General features: G+C 38.2%; 2 long non-coding RNA genes across 2 annotated transcripts; both read right to left on the reverse strand.

The window, feature by feature from the left end:
- Positions 1-1,844: 1,844 nt before the first annotated feature.
- On the reverse strand, positions 1,845-5,151 carry LOC139194548 (uncharacterized). Its single transcript, XR_011579503.1, has 5 exons — positions 4,212-5,151; positions 3,969-4,128; positions 3,795-3,863; positions 3,038-3,096; positions 1,845-2,097 (listed from the first exon to the last, which is right to left on the reverse strand). It is a non-coding gene; the product is annotated as an uncharacterized lncRNA (long non-coding RNA).
- Positions 5,152-8,170: 3,019 nt separating this feature from the next.
- LOC139194550 (uncharacterized) lies at positions 8,171-10,849 on the reverse strand. The gene is made up of 5 exons (XR_011579506.1): positions 10,538-10,849; positions 10,295-10,454; positions 10,121-10,189; positions 9,364-9,422; positions 8,171-8,423 (listed from the first exon to the last, which is right to left on the reverse strand). It is a non-coding gene; the product is annotated as an uncharacterized lncRNA (long non-coding RNA).
- Between the last annotated feature and the right edge of the window lie 6,151 nt (positions 10,850-17,000).

The following is a 17,000-nucleotide window of genomic DNA, read 5'->3' on the forward strand; positions in this document are numbered from 1 at the left end:
GATTTATACCTGGCAACAAATCAATAGTGAACCTCATATCTCTGCCTGAAGGCAATCCAGGTATACTTTCAGGGAAGACATCAAGAAAGTCTAACCCCTTTTTCATTTTTCACACTTCTCCAAACAACATCATTTAGCACCACATGAGCTAAGTATTTTTGGGCAGCCTTTCAAAACAATCTCTTTGCTTTCACAGCATAAATAATGGCTGAACTCACTTCACTTTGTATACCCACCAAAGTAACCTCTAATTAATCAACTCGATGGAAAGTAACTGGTTTCCCGTAACATTCCATCTAGTCACAACTATAAACAATCACTCTAATGGAATAAAATTAATTGATACAATACATACTCTATTACTACTAAGCATTCTGAATAAGTACAATACTAACATAAAATAATCTACCGGTTTGCTTGCTTAACGAATCCACGAATGAGTTATTAATATTACGGTCTGCAGCCCGCAATACTGATAAATCATCGTTGTCTCGATAAGTAGGCAACCACTCTCAAAGATATAACATTACTATTTTGTTACTCAATGCAAAATACATACACTCGTCTCAACTACATTTATTTACTACTCTCTAGGTAATAACATACATAATAAGAAATATATCAGCCGAAGTCAACTAGAATGACCAATACGGCTGATTCAACTCTTATCTCAATAATACGTCGGCCGGATCCACTCCGCGTGGTCGGTACGGCCGAGCCTATAACTCACCAATTTCTCATGTGTCAATCGAATCCACTTCTCATGGTCTGTACGGCTGAACATATAACTCATCAAATCTCTCTGTACTCACGGTCAATCCGACCAAACTACTAAATCCATAACTCTGCTGAATCAACACTATGATGTCATAGAAAACTGTTGGGTACAACTGATTCTAGGGACGATTCATAATTCTGTGTCCCCTCTGTTCACATAAACACATTCATTAATTTCACACTTCCCAAAGTGTTAATTTTGTACCTGCTGCACAAAGTACATTTCCTTTACTCGAGACACCTTGTCTCAAATATCTGGGATTACCAGTATATCCATCACTTTTACTCTGACCAGCGACATTAAAACCTCAGCTGGAAGAATTAACTCTAGCTTCACTTCTTTCGAAGCTCTGAATCTTTCTATCTCCTTGATATGACGAATCATTAACTTTATCGTCTTCTTTTAATTCCCATTCATTTCTTATTCTTCTTTATTCTCGTTGATCATGTTCTCAGAGTCCTCAAGACTCAACAGCATCTCGTATATTCCTGGTAAGAAGTATAATGGATAGTGGTCACCCAAAATACCACTTCCCTTTTTGCCACCCAGCTTAAAATAACATAACACCTCCACCAATAACAACAATATCTGGATGGAACAAGGCAAGTCTGAAAACTTTCTATAATATCCCTCGATCATCACCTTCCTTGTCTCATATTTGTAAACTCTTGTTTACTACCATCGATAAATGCCGGAGGGATAAACTTTTCCTTAAACAAGTCCTTAAACAATTTTAAATCGGCTGTTCCTCCGGTGACAACAATTAATACTCCTGCTTCCATCAGGATACACGTTCATAACTCAAACCAGGTAGTCATCTCGACCCCTTGTCAGAAGGAAGATTCCTTTGACTTGCATAATCCGAAACATCTTTTCCAAATGGTTAAACCGTTACTTCGCTCCCTCAGGTTCATCATTTCTCTTAAGTGATTCAAATTCAACTCATAACCCATCTTAAAATGTCCCTTTTTATAATAGACTGAATCACCATCATAATAGTTTCCCCTAAACCGTTATATTAGGGAGACTAAATTCCTCTAACTAAGTGGCTTGCTATGAGGCGGTGTAGTTCTGACAGAATTCACTAGAACTTCTCAAAATGTCCAAGATTGCAACCATGCTCTGATACCAACTGACACACCCCGTCCCGAAGGAGGGCATGCTGGCCGTCACGTGAGAGTGACGTAACCATTTGCACAGTACGGAAGCTTTAAGATACAATTTAAATTGATACACCCGAAGGTGAGTCCTAATTTTGTCCAATCTGTCAGAACACCGTCGAATTCCTCGTAGTCACCACACCTTTGTGATTCCTGAACCTGGAGGGGCGCAAAACCAAAATTGAGTGGGTCAGTAAAACAATTCTTTTCCAAATCCAAACATTTCTCAAAACGTTGTAACCCCTCTCCGTAAAACCTGTATACTTTCCCAGAAATGTAAAATATAAATATACATATATATTCTCAAAACTTCATTTTTACTATCTCAACATTATCTCTTTATCAATCATGCCATGCCATGTCATCTCAACATTTCTCATATTAATTATGCCATGCCACATCATCTCAACAGTAATAAGGTATGAATGCATCAACATAATCATATCAGGTGCAAGAAAGTAATCAACCGTAGGCCCTCTAATAGCCCTATACGGTTGAACCTAGAGCTCAAAATCTATCATTATCACTCTACCGGAGTCACCTCTGTGACCCGTCCGGCCTTCTGCACACAAGTTACGCTCTAGTGCTTCTCATAAATCATCTGTGCACATAATCTAAGGTCACCCACCAGTCGGAATCTCACTAACACTCTCGCGACTGGTCTGTCGTACCCACTCCGCGTGGACTGTACGACTAGCATCTACTTGGATCCAAGGCGAGCGTGCGATGCGGTGAATACTATAAGCACTAAACCATGGTGCAGGATTTGAGCTCAATATATATCATCATCATCATAACAGTAATTAAATACTCATCTGTGCGTCCACCGCACCATTTCATACATATGCATCATAAATCAATTCTTACCTGTGCGTCCACCGCACCAATTCATACATATGCATCATATATTAATTCATGCATGGCATTTCAACTCACATTTCTATATACTTTTCATATCAATTCTATGCATGGTATTTCACTTCCCGTTTTTCCACATAACTCATATGCATTTCATTTTAAACATAATTTCATGCATTTTCAATTTCTGGGAAAACGTTAAGTATATATATATATACGGAAAACAAAACTGCCCACTCACCTGGAGTTCGCCCTACAACTCCCTAGCACAATACGCCAAGGCGTCATGACGATCGGCGCCTAAAACAATAATCAATTCCAACCTCAGAATTCATATCGATAGAATATATAACTTATATAAAATACGTCACTACGTAGATTGATCCGGAAGATCCACCCCTCAGATTTTAAATCCATAACTTCCAGAGGTCCACATTATACCTCTAGGACAACATCCTAAAATTTCATTACCATCCAACGGTCGGATCTCCGTCAATTTCCAAAACTAAGTGACGGTTAACATTTTATATTATGGACTTACAATTCCAATTCCGGAAGATCCGTAACTCGGATTCCCAATCCGTAAGTTCCAATAATCCTCAAATATTACGTATTACAACGTATCAAAGTTTGGTGACGATCCAACGGTCGGATCATCAATTCACATTTTCACCTAAATGTGAAAACTATAAAACGTTATTTGAACACCTAACCAACAATCTTCAATAACTTTCTCATACGGTGTTCAATTTAGGTATATGAATATACCACAGTGATCTACTCGACGTCACGGACGTCGACATATTTTTAAAATAATTTTATTTTTATTTTTTATTTTTACTGTAGCACCTTCTTCTTCCCTGGGTCGCCGGACTGGTTTTTCCGGCGGCCGTTTTCTGGGCAGTTTTTCAAATTGCCATAACTTTGTCATTTCTCAACGAAATCAAGTGATTCAAAAACGAAAGTTGTAGCCCTTGAAGAGACAAAGAGAATGATACCTTTCCCAACACCTAGTTCGCCGTAGTTTGGCCGGAAACTGCCTCGAAAGCCTCGAAGGTCGCCGGAAACTGGGTATTTTTCAAATGAGTATAACTTCTTCAATACTCAACGAAATTGAGTGAAACAAAAAGGAAAGTTGTAGTACTTGACGAGACGAAGAGATTGATACCTACCTCGACGCCTAACTCGCCGGGGATTCGCCGGAAAATGCCTCGAAAGCTCCGGCCAAACTTTGAACTTATCGATCTCCGTGTTCTTACGTCCAAAAACTTCCAACGAAGCACTCCGAGCTTCCTTGGAACCTCACTAAGCTCACTGTGAGCTTGGATTGTCCTAAAACAAAGTCAATTCGAAGATCATGAACAGTGCACTTTCACGGGGAGTTTAGAATCTAGGTTTTCCGAAGTAAAACTTACCTGAAATTGGTGTCTACGTGATCGTGGAGTCTCCAGGAGTTCGATGGTGGTCTTAACTCCGTCGTTGGTGGAAGTTTAAGGTTGTTTTGTGGTTGGTTTGTTCGAACGGAGAAGAAGAGTGACAGAGAGAGAGATTCGTGAGGGAGGAGAGAGAGAGACAGTATGCAGAAAATAGGGAGAGGATTGAGGGGTGTGGGGATCCCACGTGTCCAACTCAATCCAAATTGTTAAATTTTCGCCCCTTAGTCCCGTTTAAGGGCATTTTCGTCTTTTCATGTCCTCGGAATTAAAATTCCGGGACGGGCTGTGACAATCTTCCCTCCTTATAGAATTTCGTCCCCGAAATTCCAGCAACCAACTAAATCAACCATACTCCAACAATAGCTTCGGGTAAATCTTTCTCATCCGATTCTCTTTCTCCCACATACTTTTCTACTGAATGATTTCCTTCACAAAGCTTTTACTACTTACTCTGTCTTAATTCTCAGGACCTTCTTTTTCCAATCCAAAGTCGTCCTTGATTCCTTATCAAGTTGAATCCAATTTAATTCTCAATAGTTACACCAGAATCTCATGTGACGAATCTGCCACCTAGTGACAACGCATCGAATCATAAAATATGTTTTGCACCTTAACCAATTCTGAGGGCATCACAAGCTTGTAAGCAACTTCACCAACTTTTCGATAATCACTTAAGTCCGATTAACTTAGGATTTAACTTACCTTCTTTCTCTACCTTGGTTAATTCTTAAATTTCTTCGTCAAGCATTTAAGTTTCAAGTACGACCTTACCAAACAGGCCTAACTTGAAATTTAACAAGTATAACTTCTTCTCGATCTTCCATTCTTAATTTTTCTTCCGTTGGTTTTCAATCCACAAGATGATACTCTTGGCAAACGTGCCAGACATTAATCTTACTGTAGTCTTCTCACCAAGTGCTTCAGTTAGAACAAACTTTACGATCACCCTGATCGTACAATCATGTTCATTAAGCAATACAATTCACTTTCGCTGCCTCATATCAAAATCCTTCCAAGTAATGGATATTGAAGACTTTTTGGATTCGTAAAAATCTTGCATTCTTACCAAATATAATGCCTTCATAACTTCACAGCAAGAATGGTAATCATGATTTCTAAGTCACCCGTAGGGTAATTCATCTTATGAGATTCCATTTATCGTGAAACGTATGCAATCACCCTAACATTTGCATCAACATGCATCCAATACCATTCAAGAAACATCACTAAAAATTTATGATTACCACTATTCTCTGGGAATACCAAAATACGTGCATGAGTGAGGAAATACTTCAGTTGTTGAATCCTTTGCTCACAATTTCCTTCCCACTCATACATAACCTCTTTTCTCAACAGTCTCGTCAATGACAAAGCAATGACTGAAAAATCTTTCACAACCATCCAAGATAGCCTGGTAAGTTAAGAAATTCTGAATCTCAATTACAGCTCGTGGTTGTTCCAATTTCTCAATTTCTGCTATCTTTTAAGGATTCACTTGAATACCTTAAGAATATATAACAAATCTCATAATGCCACCTGATTCGTCTAACTTTAGCATTTGCTAAACTTAGCATACAATCGACATTCTTCCAATCTTTGTTCCACCGACTTAATACGTTTACATGCTCTGCTCTGGCTCAGAATATGCCAGAATATCTTCAATGAAAATGATATCAATTTATCAAGGCATTATTGGAATACTTCCTCCATCAACTCATAAAACAGCATGAGTATCCATATAGCATCACCAAACTTCATAAAGACTATAACAAGTCCAGAAAACCATCTTATGATCAACGTCACTTATAATATTCAATTGGTAGTAACCAGATCTCAATTCAATCTTTGAATCTTCGCAATTACTTCTGAGCTGGTTAAATAAACATTAGTACATCACCATGGATAACGGTTCTCATTCGTTACCCGATTCCATTATCTATAATCAATGGATAGCCTTAAAATCCATTTTCTTCCTCACCAACGAACTTGGGCTCCCCTAAAGCGTTGTACTAGGTTGAATGAAACTTTTATCAACCAATTCTTTCAACTGAATTTCCAATTCCCTTAACTCATCCTGAACCAATCTTTAACATAGATTTATACCTGGCAACAAATCAATAGTGAACCTCATATCTCTGCCTGAAGGCAATCCAGGTATACTTTCAGGGAAGACATCAAGAAAGTCTAACCCCTTTTTCATTTTTCACACTTCTCCAAACAACATCATTTAGCACCACATGAGCTAAGTATTTTTGGGCAGCCTTTCAAAACAATCTCTTTGCTTTCACAGCATAAATAATGGCTGAACTCACTTCACTTTGTATACCCACCAAAGTAACCTCTAATTAATCAACTCGATGGAAAGTAACTGGTTTCCCGTAACATTCCATCTAGTCACAACTATAAACAATCACTCTAATGGAATAAAATTAATTGATACAATACATACTCTATTACTACTAAGCATTCTGAATAAGTACAATACTAACATAAAATAATCTACCGGTTTGCTTGCTTAACGAATCCACGAATGAGTTATTAATATTACGGTCTGCAGCCCGCAATACTGATAAATCATCGTTGTCTCGATAAGTAGGCAACCACTCTCAAAGATATAACATTACTATTTTGTTACTCAATGCAAAATACATACACTCGTCTCAACTACATTTATTTACTACTCTCTAGGTAATAACATACATAATAAGAAATATATCAGCCGAAGTCAACTAGAATGACCAATACGGCTGATTCAACTCTTATCTCAATAATACGTCGGCCGGATCCACTCCGCGTGGTCGGTACGGCCGAGCCTATAACTCACCAATTTCTCATGTGTCAATCGAATCCACTTCTCATGGTCTGTACGGCTGAACATATAACTCATCAAATCTCTCTGTACTCACGGTCAATCCGACCAAACTACTAAATCCATAACTCTGCTGAATCAACACTATGATGTCATAGAAAACTGTTGGGTACAACTGATTCTAGGGACGATTCATAATTCTGTGTCCCCTCTGTTCACATAAACACATTCATTAATTTCACACTTCCCAAAGTGTTAATTTTGTACCTGCTGCACAAAGTACATTTCCTTTACTCGAGACACCTTGTCTCAAATATCTGGGATTACCAGTATATCCATCACTTTTACTCTGACCAGCGACATTAAAACCTCAGCTGGAAGAATTAACTCTAGCTTCACTTCTTTCGAAGCTCTGAATCTTTCTATCTCCTTGATATGACGAATCATTAACTTTATCGTCTTCTTTTAATTCCCATTCATTTCTTATTCTTCTTTATTCTCGTTGATCATGTTCTCAGAGTCCTCAAGACTCAACAGCATCTCGTATATTCCTGGTAAGAAGTATAATGGATAGTGGTCACCCAAAATACCACTTCCCTTTTTGCCACCCAGCTTAAAATAACATAACACCTCCACCAATAACAACAATATCTGGATGGAACAAGGCAAGTCTGAAAACTTTCTATAATATCCCTCGATCATCACCTTCCTTGTCTCATATTTGTAAACTCTTGTTTACTACCATCGATAAATGCCGGAGGGATAAACTTTTCCTTAAACAAGTCCTTAAACAATTTTAAATCGGCTGTTCCTCCGGTGACAACAATTAATACTCCTGCTTCCATCAGGATACACGTTCATAACTCAAACCAGGTAGTCATCTCGACCCCTTGTCAGAAGGAAGATTCCTTTGACTTGCATAATCCGAAACATCTTTTCCAAATGGTTAAACCGTTACTTCGCTCCCTCAGGTTCATCATTTCTCTTAAGTGATTCAAATTCAACTCATAACCCATCTTAAAATGTCCCTTTTTATAATAGACTGAATCACCATCATAATAGTTTCCCCTAAACCGTTATATTAGGGAGACTAAATTCCTCTAACTAAGTGGCTTGCTATGAGGCGGTGTAGTTCTGACAGAATTCACTAGAACTTCTCAAAATGTCCAAGATTGCAACCATGCTCTGATACCAACTGACACACCCCGTCCCGAAGGAGGGCATGCTGGCCGTCACGTGAGAGTGACGTAACCATTTGCACAGTACGGAAGCTTTAAGATACAATTTAAATTGATACACCCGAAGGTGAGTCCTAATTTTGTCCAATCTGTCAGAACACCGTCGAATTCCTCGTAGTCACCACACCTTTGTGATTCCTGAACCTGGAGGGGCGCAAAACCAAAATTGAGTGGGTCAGTAAAACAATTCTTTTCCAAATCCAAACATTTCTCAAAACGTTGTAACCCCTCTCCGTAAAACCTGTATACTTTCCCAGAAATGTAAAATATAAATATACATATATATTCTCAAAACTTCATTTTTACTATCTCAACATTATCTCTTTATCAATCATGCCATGCCATGTCATCTCAACATTTCTCATATTAATTATGCCATGCCACATCATCTCAACAGTAATAAGGTATGAATGCATCAACATAATCATATCAGGTGCAAGAAAGTAATCAACCGTAGGCCCTCTAATAGCCCTATACGGTTGAACCTAGAGCTCAAAATCTATCATTATCACTCTACCGGAGTCACCTCTGTGACCCGTCCGGCCTTCTGCACACAAGTTACGCTCTAGTGCTTCTCATAAATCATCTGTGCACATAATCTAAGGTCACCCACCAGTCGGAATCTCACTAACACTCTCGCGACTGGTCTGTCGTACCCACTCCGCGTGGACTGTACGACTAGCATCTACTTGGATCCAAGGCGAGCGTGCGATGCGGTGAATACTATAAGCACTAAACCATGGTGCAGGATTTGAGCTCAATATATATCATCATCATCATAACAGTAATTAAATACTCATCTGTGCGTCCACCGCACCATTTCATACATATGCATCATAAATCAATTCTTACCTGTGCGTCCACCGCACCAATTCATACATATGCATCATATATTAATTCATGCATGGCATTTCAACTCACATTTCTATATACTTTTCATATCAATTCTATGCATGGTATTTCACTTCCCGTTTTTCCACATAACTCATATGCATTTCATTTTAAACATAATTTCATGCATTTTCAATTTCTGGGAAAACGTTAAGTATATATATATATACGGAAAACAAAACTGCCCACTCACCTGGAGTTCGCCCTACAACTCCCTAGCACAATACGCCAAGGCGTCATGACGATCGGCGCCTAAAACAATAATCAATTCCAACCTCAGAATTCATATCGATAGAATATATAACTTATATAAAATACGTCACTACGTAGATTGATCCGGAAGATCCACCCCTCAGATTTTAAATCCATAACTTCCAGAGGTCCACATTATACCTCTAGGACAACATCCTAAAATTTCATTACCATCCAACGGTCGGATCTCCGTCAATTTCCAAAACTAAGTGACGGTTAACATTTTATATTATGGACTTACAATTCCAATTCCGGAAGATCCGTAACTCGGATTCCCAATCCGTAAGTTCCAATAATCCTCAAATATTACGTATTACAACGTATCAAAGTTTGGTGACGATCCAACGGTCGGATCATCAATTCACATTTTCACCTAAATGTGAAAACTATAAAACGTTATTTGAACACCTAACCAACAATCTTCAATAACTTTCTCATACGGTGTTCAATTTAGGTATATGAATATACCACAGTGATCTACTCGACGTCACGGACGTCGACATATTTTTAAAATAATTTTATTTTTATTTTTTATTTTTACTGTAGCACCTTCTTCTTCCCTGGGTCGCCGGACTGGTTTTTCCGGCGGCCGTTTTCTGGGCAGTTTTTCAAATTGCCATAACTTTGTCATTTCTCAACGAAATCAAGTGATTCAAAAACGAAAGTTGTAGCCCTTGAAGAGACAAAGAGAATGATACCTTTCCCAACACCTAGTTCGCCGTAGTTTGGCCGGAAACTGCCTCGAAAGCCTCGAAGGTCGCCGGAAACTGGGTATTTTTCAAATGAGTATAACTTCTTCAATACTCAACGAAATTGAGTGAAACAAAAAGGAAAGTTGTAGTACTTGACGAGACGAAGAGATTGATACCTACCTCGACGCCTAACTCGCCGGGGATTCGCCGGAAAATGCCTCGAAAGCTCCGGCCAAACTTTGAACTTATCGATCTCCGTGTTCTTACGTCCAAAAACTTCCAACGAAGCACTCCGAGCTTCCTTGGAACCTCACTAAGCTCACTGTGAGCTTGGATTGTCCTAAAACAAAGTCAATTCGAAGATCATGAACAGTGCACTTTCACGGGGAGTTTAGAATCTAGGTTTTCCGAAGTAAAACTTACCTGAAATTGGTGTCTACGTGATCGTGGAGTCTCCAGGAGTTCGATGGTGGTCTTAACTCCGTCGTTGGTGGAAGTTTAAGGTTGTTTTGTGGTTGGTTTGTTCGAACGGAGAAGAAGAGTGACAGAGAGAGAGATTCGTGAGGGAGGAGAGAGAGAGACAGTATGCAGAAAATAGGGAGAGGATTGAGGGGTGTGGGGATCCCACGTGTCCAACTCAATCCAAATTGTTAAATTTTCGCCCCTTAGTCCCGTTTAAGGGCATTTTCGTCTTTTCATGTCCTCGGAATTAAAATTCCGGGACGGGCTGTGACATGTATATATATACATTAATTTATCCTATTCATAAACAATTATGGGCACATTTTTCGTATGAAAAAAGAAAATTGTTTTGTATAATCAGTTATTTTGCATCAAATAATATGGTTTGATAAAAAAAACAAACCAATTAATGTTCTTTATGTTGTAGGTAAATTATTTTACATAGATTAGACATTTTTTATTTGTTATTATATATGCATGTTAAAAATAATTAATCTATATTTATATGTTAAATATAAGTAAATTAATTTTGAATCAAATAGCATTTATTTTGTAGGCAAATTAAAATAGTAGTTACATTATTTTGGTCAAGTTAAACAGTGCCTAAATTATTTCGTAAAAACTAAACCAAGACAAATTATCACCATTAAAATGAAACAATAGATCGTTATTTTTTTATTTGATTAAACAATAGGTAAATTAAGTTGAATATCAGAGTGCGCAACGAACGAGACTAACAAAATAAGAATATTATTAAACAAACGAGAATGCCGAAACGGCTACAAAACCCTAAGAGACTACATTGTGACTAACTTATTCTCTCTGAATAACAAAGCTCTCTATTTATAATAAACTAACCCTAGTCCCTAATAAGCAAGGAAATGAAAACCTAATTCTAATGGGCAAGAAACTCTAATATCCTTGACCCACAAGAAAACCATAAACAATAATAAAATAATAATTAATTTTCCAACAGCCCCCGTCATACTCATGGCGGTACATGTCATGAGTTTGCCAACAAGTAGATGCAGATGCAAGACTCCAAATTTCAGTGCTAGTGCCGATGCCGATGCCGATGTCGATGCCAATGCCAATGCCAATGCTGATACCGATGCTGATGTCAATACAAATACCAATGCTAATGCCAATTCCAACTTCCGAACAAACAAACAAAAATTCAATTCACCACGTTCACAACGTCACTTGAGTGGTCTCCAATCCAAGTACTCGAGCGATCGTCGCGGTAGGAACAACAGACCAGCCAAACAAAAAACTCAACAGTAGCTCCAATTAACAAGTCCCAATAGCAGCAACATGTGAGCTCGAAACATTTAAAAAAAAAACAACCAATTTTTTTTCTTGCCCGTGTGGGCACAAAGTCAAAACCTCAAAAACAAAGCATTTTCTTCTATTTCCCTTTTGTCTTTTCCTCCTCATTTTTCTGTTTCATTTCGTTTTTCCTTTTTTTTTCTATTTTTTTTCTTTTTCTGGATCTTCTTTAAAGTTTCAAACAGCAGCAATACTGCAAAATGGATTTTGCAGCTGCAGCTCTGTATGACGGCCTTCAACAGGGCAAACTACATATGCTGGTCAAATTCAAACGGGTCTGATACAGTGCAAGTGCAAACAGTCGGATTTGTGCTGGGATTCAAGTGGTGGTTCTGCAAGGTGGGGGCGAACTCGATCCAAGTGGTCCTCGGGTCTGGGCGGTGATGCAGCGGTGGGGCTGGATGGATTCGAATATGCAGGGAAGCAGCAGATTCAACAGGTGGTGGAGTGGACAAATAAATTTCAGCAGCGGGTCCGTGCAGATGCAGATGGTGGTTCAACGGTCCATATGCAAAAATGTTGTGGGATGCGAGTCAGGTGCAGGTTCATAAGCAGGAGTACAGAACAAGAATGAATGATGACAAAGGCAAACAAATTGATACCAACGAGAACGGATTGAACCCTAAGGATCGAACCCGCTCTGATACCAAGTTGAATATCAGAGTGTGCAATGAACGAGACTAACAAAATAAGAATATTATTAAACAAACGAGAATGTCGAAATGGCTACAAAACCTTAAGAGACTACATTGTGACTAACTTATTCTCTATGAATAACAAAGCTCTCTATTTATAATAAACTAACTTTAGTCCCTAATAAGCAAAGAAACGAAAACCTAATTCTAATGGGCAAGAAACTCTAATATCCTTGGCCCACAAGAAAACCATAAACAATAATAAAATAATAACTAATTTTCCAACAAATTATATTGTAGGTACATTATGTTTGTAAAAAAAAAAAAAAAATAGGAAAATTGAAAGTAGTAGATATATTATTTTTAACCAAATTTCCTTTATTTGTAGGTGAATTATTTGCATGCATTATATATATTATAAATTTCTTTTGAATCAAATAACATTTCTTTAATTTTATAAGTAAATTATTTTGCATGTATTATTACTGGACAAATTTTATAGTGCCCTTTCAGATTTTCATTTGGGTAAGAAAATGACAAGATTAAATTAAAATTGTAAAATGTTATGCAAATTTGAAAAACAAGTACAAAATCTTAACGAAAGTATAACATTAGTGCTGTTTTTTTTGTTCCAAGAAGCATTAACATAGAATTTGTTATGATATATCAATATGCAATGATTTTAAACTTTAATGCATTTTTTTAACTAATCCCTCCCTTCAAATCTGCATAGAATTTAATGTATACATTAAAACTGTAATTAGGGGTGTTTAAGGCATCTAAAAAATGCAAAATGTGTAAAGGCAAATAGAATTAATGAATTTGCTTATGTGGAGCTTAGTCATTGGGTTTTATTCAGGTAAAAAGACTATGTTGGGTTTTATGTAAAGAAACTTGAATTTCAGGGGCTAAAGTCATATTTTCAGTTATTTTTAAAACCCACAAGAGTCCCCTGTTTCCTGTTTTTCTCAATAACTAATTGCAATCCCCTATTATTTAAGGTCCCATTAGGTTTCGCCTCACGCTTAGGCGGGGTGATCCATGGAACGCCTCGCTTACACCTCCGCCTTTTAATACATTGATGCTTTATTATGCTTTGTCTTCACTCAACGTCTCATTTCAAACAATTTGATGGACTCATCTTCTGTTTTTATAGCTGTCATGTTGGATATGAAACACAAAAACTTTATCTAATTTCTTAGTGATTGGCAGTGGCATACATTGAGAGTATAAAAATTATATAGGTTTTTATCACAAATAATTCCTGAAATTGACATAGTCCATTAAGATGATTTTTGAATTTGAAAATCAATCAATGTTGTCCCAAAAAATAAGTAGTGTAAATCAATGTCGTTCTTCTGTTTGAATTTCGTGCACCTTATGAGCCCCACACTCCAAATATTTTGATGACATGTGGATTAAAATTTAATTTTTAATTTAAATAAAAAGAAAAAACTCGACTCCATCCTTTTACTCCGGGGCCATCAAGAGTCGCCGGAAAGTTAGAGCACATGAATTCAATCTCCCCAGCGTCGCAAAAGGGATGCTACACAATTCAAGATGGATTTCCTTGTAAGTTGAATATAAGCATGTTAGCAGCAGCCTTGTGGATGAATGAATGAACATAGTTGCCTCTTTCCCTTACTCTTTAATTTCCTGCAATCCCCTTTCCCTCTATGTTAATTTCCTGCAATTGTCCCCTTACTTTATGTTAATTTGATGCACTTCCTCCTTATCAGAATACACATTCCACACACACCGGAAGCATCCATTGCCGCAGCAATCGTGTAGCTCCGGCTTCTCGGGCAGCGGAGCCGCTGCTTTGCTTCTTTTTCTTCTTCTCTCGACTTCGCTAATTTTATTGGCTGATTTGATTGTTGGTGCTGTATCCCCTCCGCGGTCGGCCATGGATTTTCTTTGGATGGTGGAGCGATCGGAGAAGGGTAGTCGTGGTTGTCGTGTTTGGAGAAGAAGATGGTTTTTGTAGTTGTGTCTTCTATGTTAGTCGAAGCAATCTCGTTTTTTGAAAAGGTTATGGAGATGAAGCAAAGCAGCAAATCACTGATTGGTACCAAAAACTGCCGGTTGAAGTCAAGGAGACAGAATATGGGTTTGGGGAATTCATCAATCTGTTTGGTTGCTGGGTGCGAAGACAAAGACGACGACTATGATTAGTTTATTTTTGGTTTTTTTTTGTTGTTGTTGTTGTTGTTGTTGTTTATTTATTTTTAAACACATTGCTTTTTTTAAAAAAAAATTAAAAATTAACTTTTTGTTCCACATGGCGAACCAGGATCCTCTCCTGAGCAGTTCCTTAAGGATTCTGTAATCATATCCATTCATCGTATATCGTGCAGTCAGAAATTATATTCTCCAGTTATATTCTAAACTGGAGCTTAAACCAAATTGTTCTTTTGTTTGGCGCAGCAACCGAGGGGCAAAATGGTTTGTAGGCTCCGAAACCAAGTTGCGCATTTAGGATGATCCTTAGATTCCCCTCCCCTTCTCATTCCGGCTGTTCTTTTCAAAGCCCGTAAGGAGCCCTATGTCATTGGCGGTTGGCCTGATTGACCAGTCTACAAGGAATTGGAATTCTGAGTTACTTTCTTCCACTTTCTCGGTCAATGAGGTGGATCTCATTCATTTCATTTCTCTGAGCATACCCAACATTGAGGATCATCTTTCATAACACTTTGATATTAATGGGAGATTTTTCATTAAATCTACATACCACGTAGCTTGTGAATGGCTATTATCATCTTCGCCGCGGCAACCTATTCCTCATCTGGGTCTGTTTCTTCTCCTCTCTAGATAGCTTCGTGGAAGGCTAATGTCCCCCCAAGGTACGTATGATATTTTTGAGGTTGTGTAAGGATATCATTCCCACCAAATTCAACATTTCCTCATAACGCATTCCTAACGACCTGTTGTGCACTTTCTACAACGCCTATGGCGAATCCACATCCCACACTCTCTGAGACTGTCATTTCGCTCCTCAGTGCTTGGTCCCCTCCACCGTGTTCTTCACTCCTGTTATCATAATCATATTCCAACATTCATATTCCAACAACTCCCTCTCTTTCTATGCTTGGGCATCAGACTTGGCATCCTATCTCCCTCATGATAAGTTGGAACTTTTCAAGGTCATCTGCTGAGCGATTTGGAATTGCAGAAACTCGATGCTTTGGGAGGGCAGGTGTGACTCCCCAAAAGTGGCGGTCTCTTGCACGACAACGTGGTGGCAAGAATTTGTTTGATTAAATGCGAACCATCCATCTCACGATGTTGCAAATTTGTCACCCTCCAGATGGATCACTCCTCGGTCATGTCAACTGAAACTTAATTTTAGCAGGGCTTGGAATCGGGATAGCCTTATTGGTGGAGTGGGTGTAATTGTCCGCGAGGGGAATGGCAACTTGTGATAGCCTTTTGTAAGAAATTTCCCAATGTTCTATCTTTTCTGCAGGCATAGGCTATTGCGACTAGAGAAGGTGTGGCCTGGGCGACGAACAAGGGTTTTTGTAATTTACTAATTGAAGGTGATTCTCTTCAAATTATTGGCGTGCTGTAGAATCCCTCGACTAATCTCTCCTCTCTGGGTCAGATTATCGAGGATACCAAAGCTTAGCTCCCCTCGATCACTGAAGATTTTGTACCCACATCTGTCGTCAGGCCAACAACGTGTCTCATCGTCTAGCTCGCTACAGTTTGTCTTTAGGTAGTGAGTCTGAATGGTTATCATCTCCCCCTCCTTTTATCTTGAATCTCCTTGTAGAGGAAAGTTTGTTATTAGGGTGAGTGTGCTTCTTCCTACATGAACTCTTGCTGTACTTCGTAATTTCGAGACTGAGGTTCCCTTTTTGGGCCTCGGTCAGCTATCTAATACACTATCGATTTCTATAAACAAAAATATATAAAAAACAAAAAAACAAAAAAACAAAAAAAAAAATAAAAAACAAACAAACAAACAAACCTTTCGCTCAAGCAAAAAGACGGACATCCTCTAGGCTATGGGTGTGGAGGGAGAAATTCTTCAGTATGCGGGGAATATGACACGGTACATCAAATGTCATAATATAAGTGGTTATAGTTTTGTTTTTAATATCCAGCCACTTGTATTATAATCGTTAGTATACCAGACTGAGTTCTTGGTACATAGACAAATTTCTTGTGAGGAAACCGCACAAGAATAAATTGTAGTCATTGTTCTCCCTGTGGAGTACCAGATAATTGTAATGAGATTTTCTACAATTTTATTATTTGAAACATTCATTGTTGAAAACCATCAAATCTCGAAAGGATGGAGATTGGACAAGTTCTTGGAAAGAAATAATATGATTTTAATGATATTCAAATTTTTACTACTTGTTGGCTAAGTGCGGATCAAGTTTAGAGGTACTGCCATATTTTTCAATTGCAACATGAAAGCACGTGTAGATTTTTGGTGATTAGAATATTTC

Source organism: Malus domestica, chromosome 03, assembly GCF_042453785.1.
Source record: "Malus domestica chromosome 03, GDT2T_hap1".
NCBI classification, from domain to species: Eukaryota; Viridiplantae; Streptophyta; class Magnoliopsida; order Rosales; family Rosaceae; genus Malus; species Malus domestica.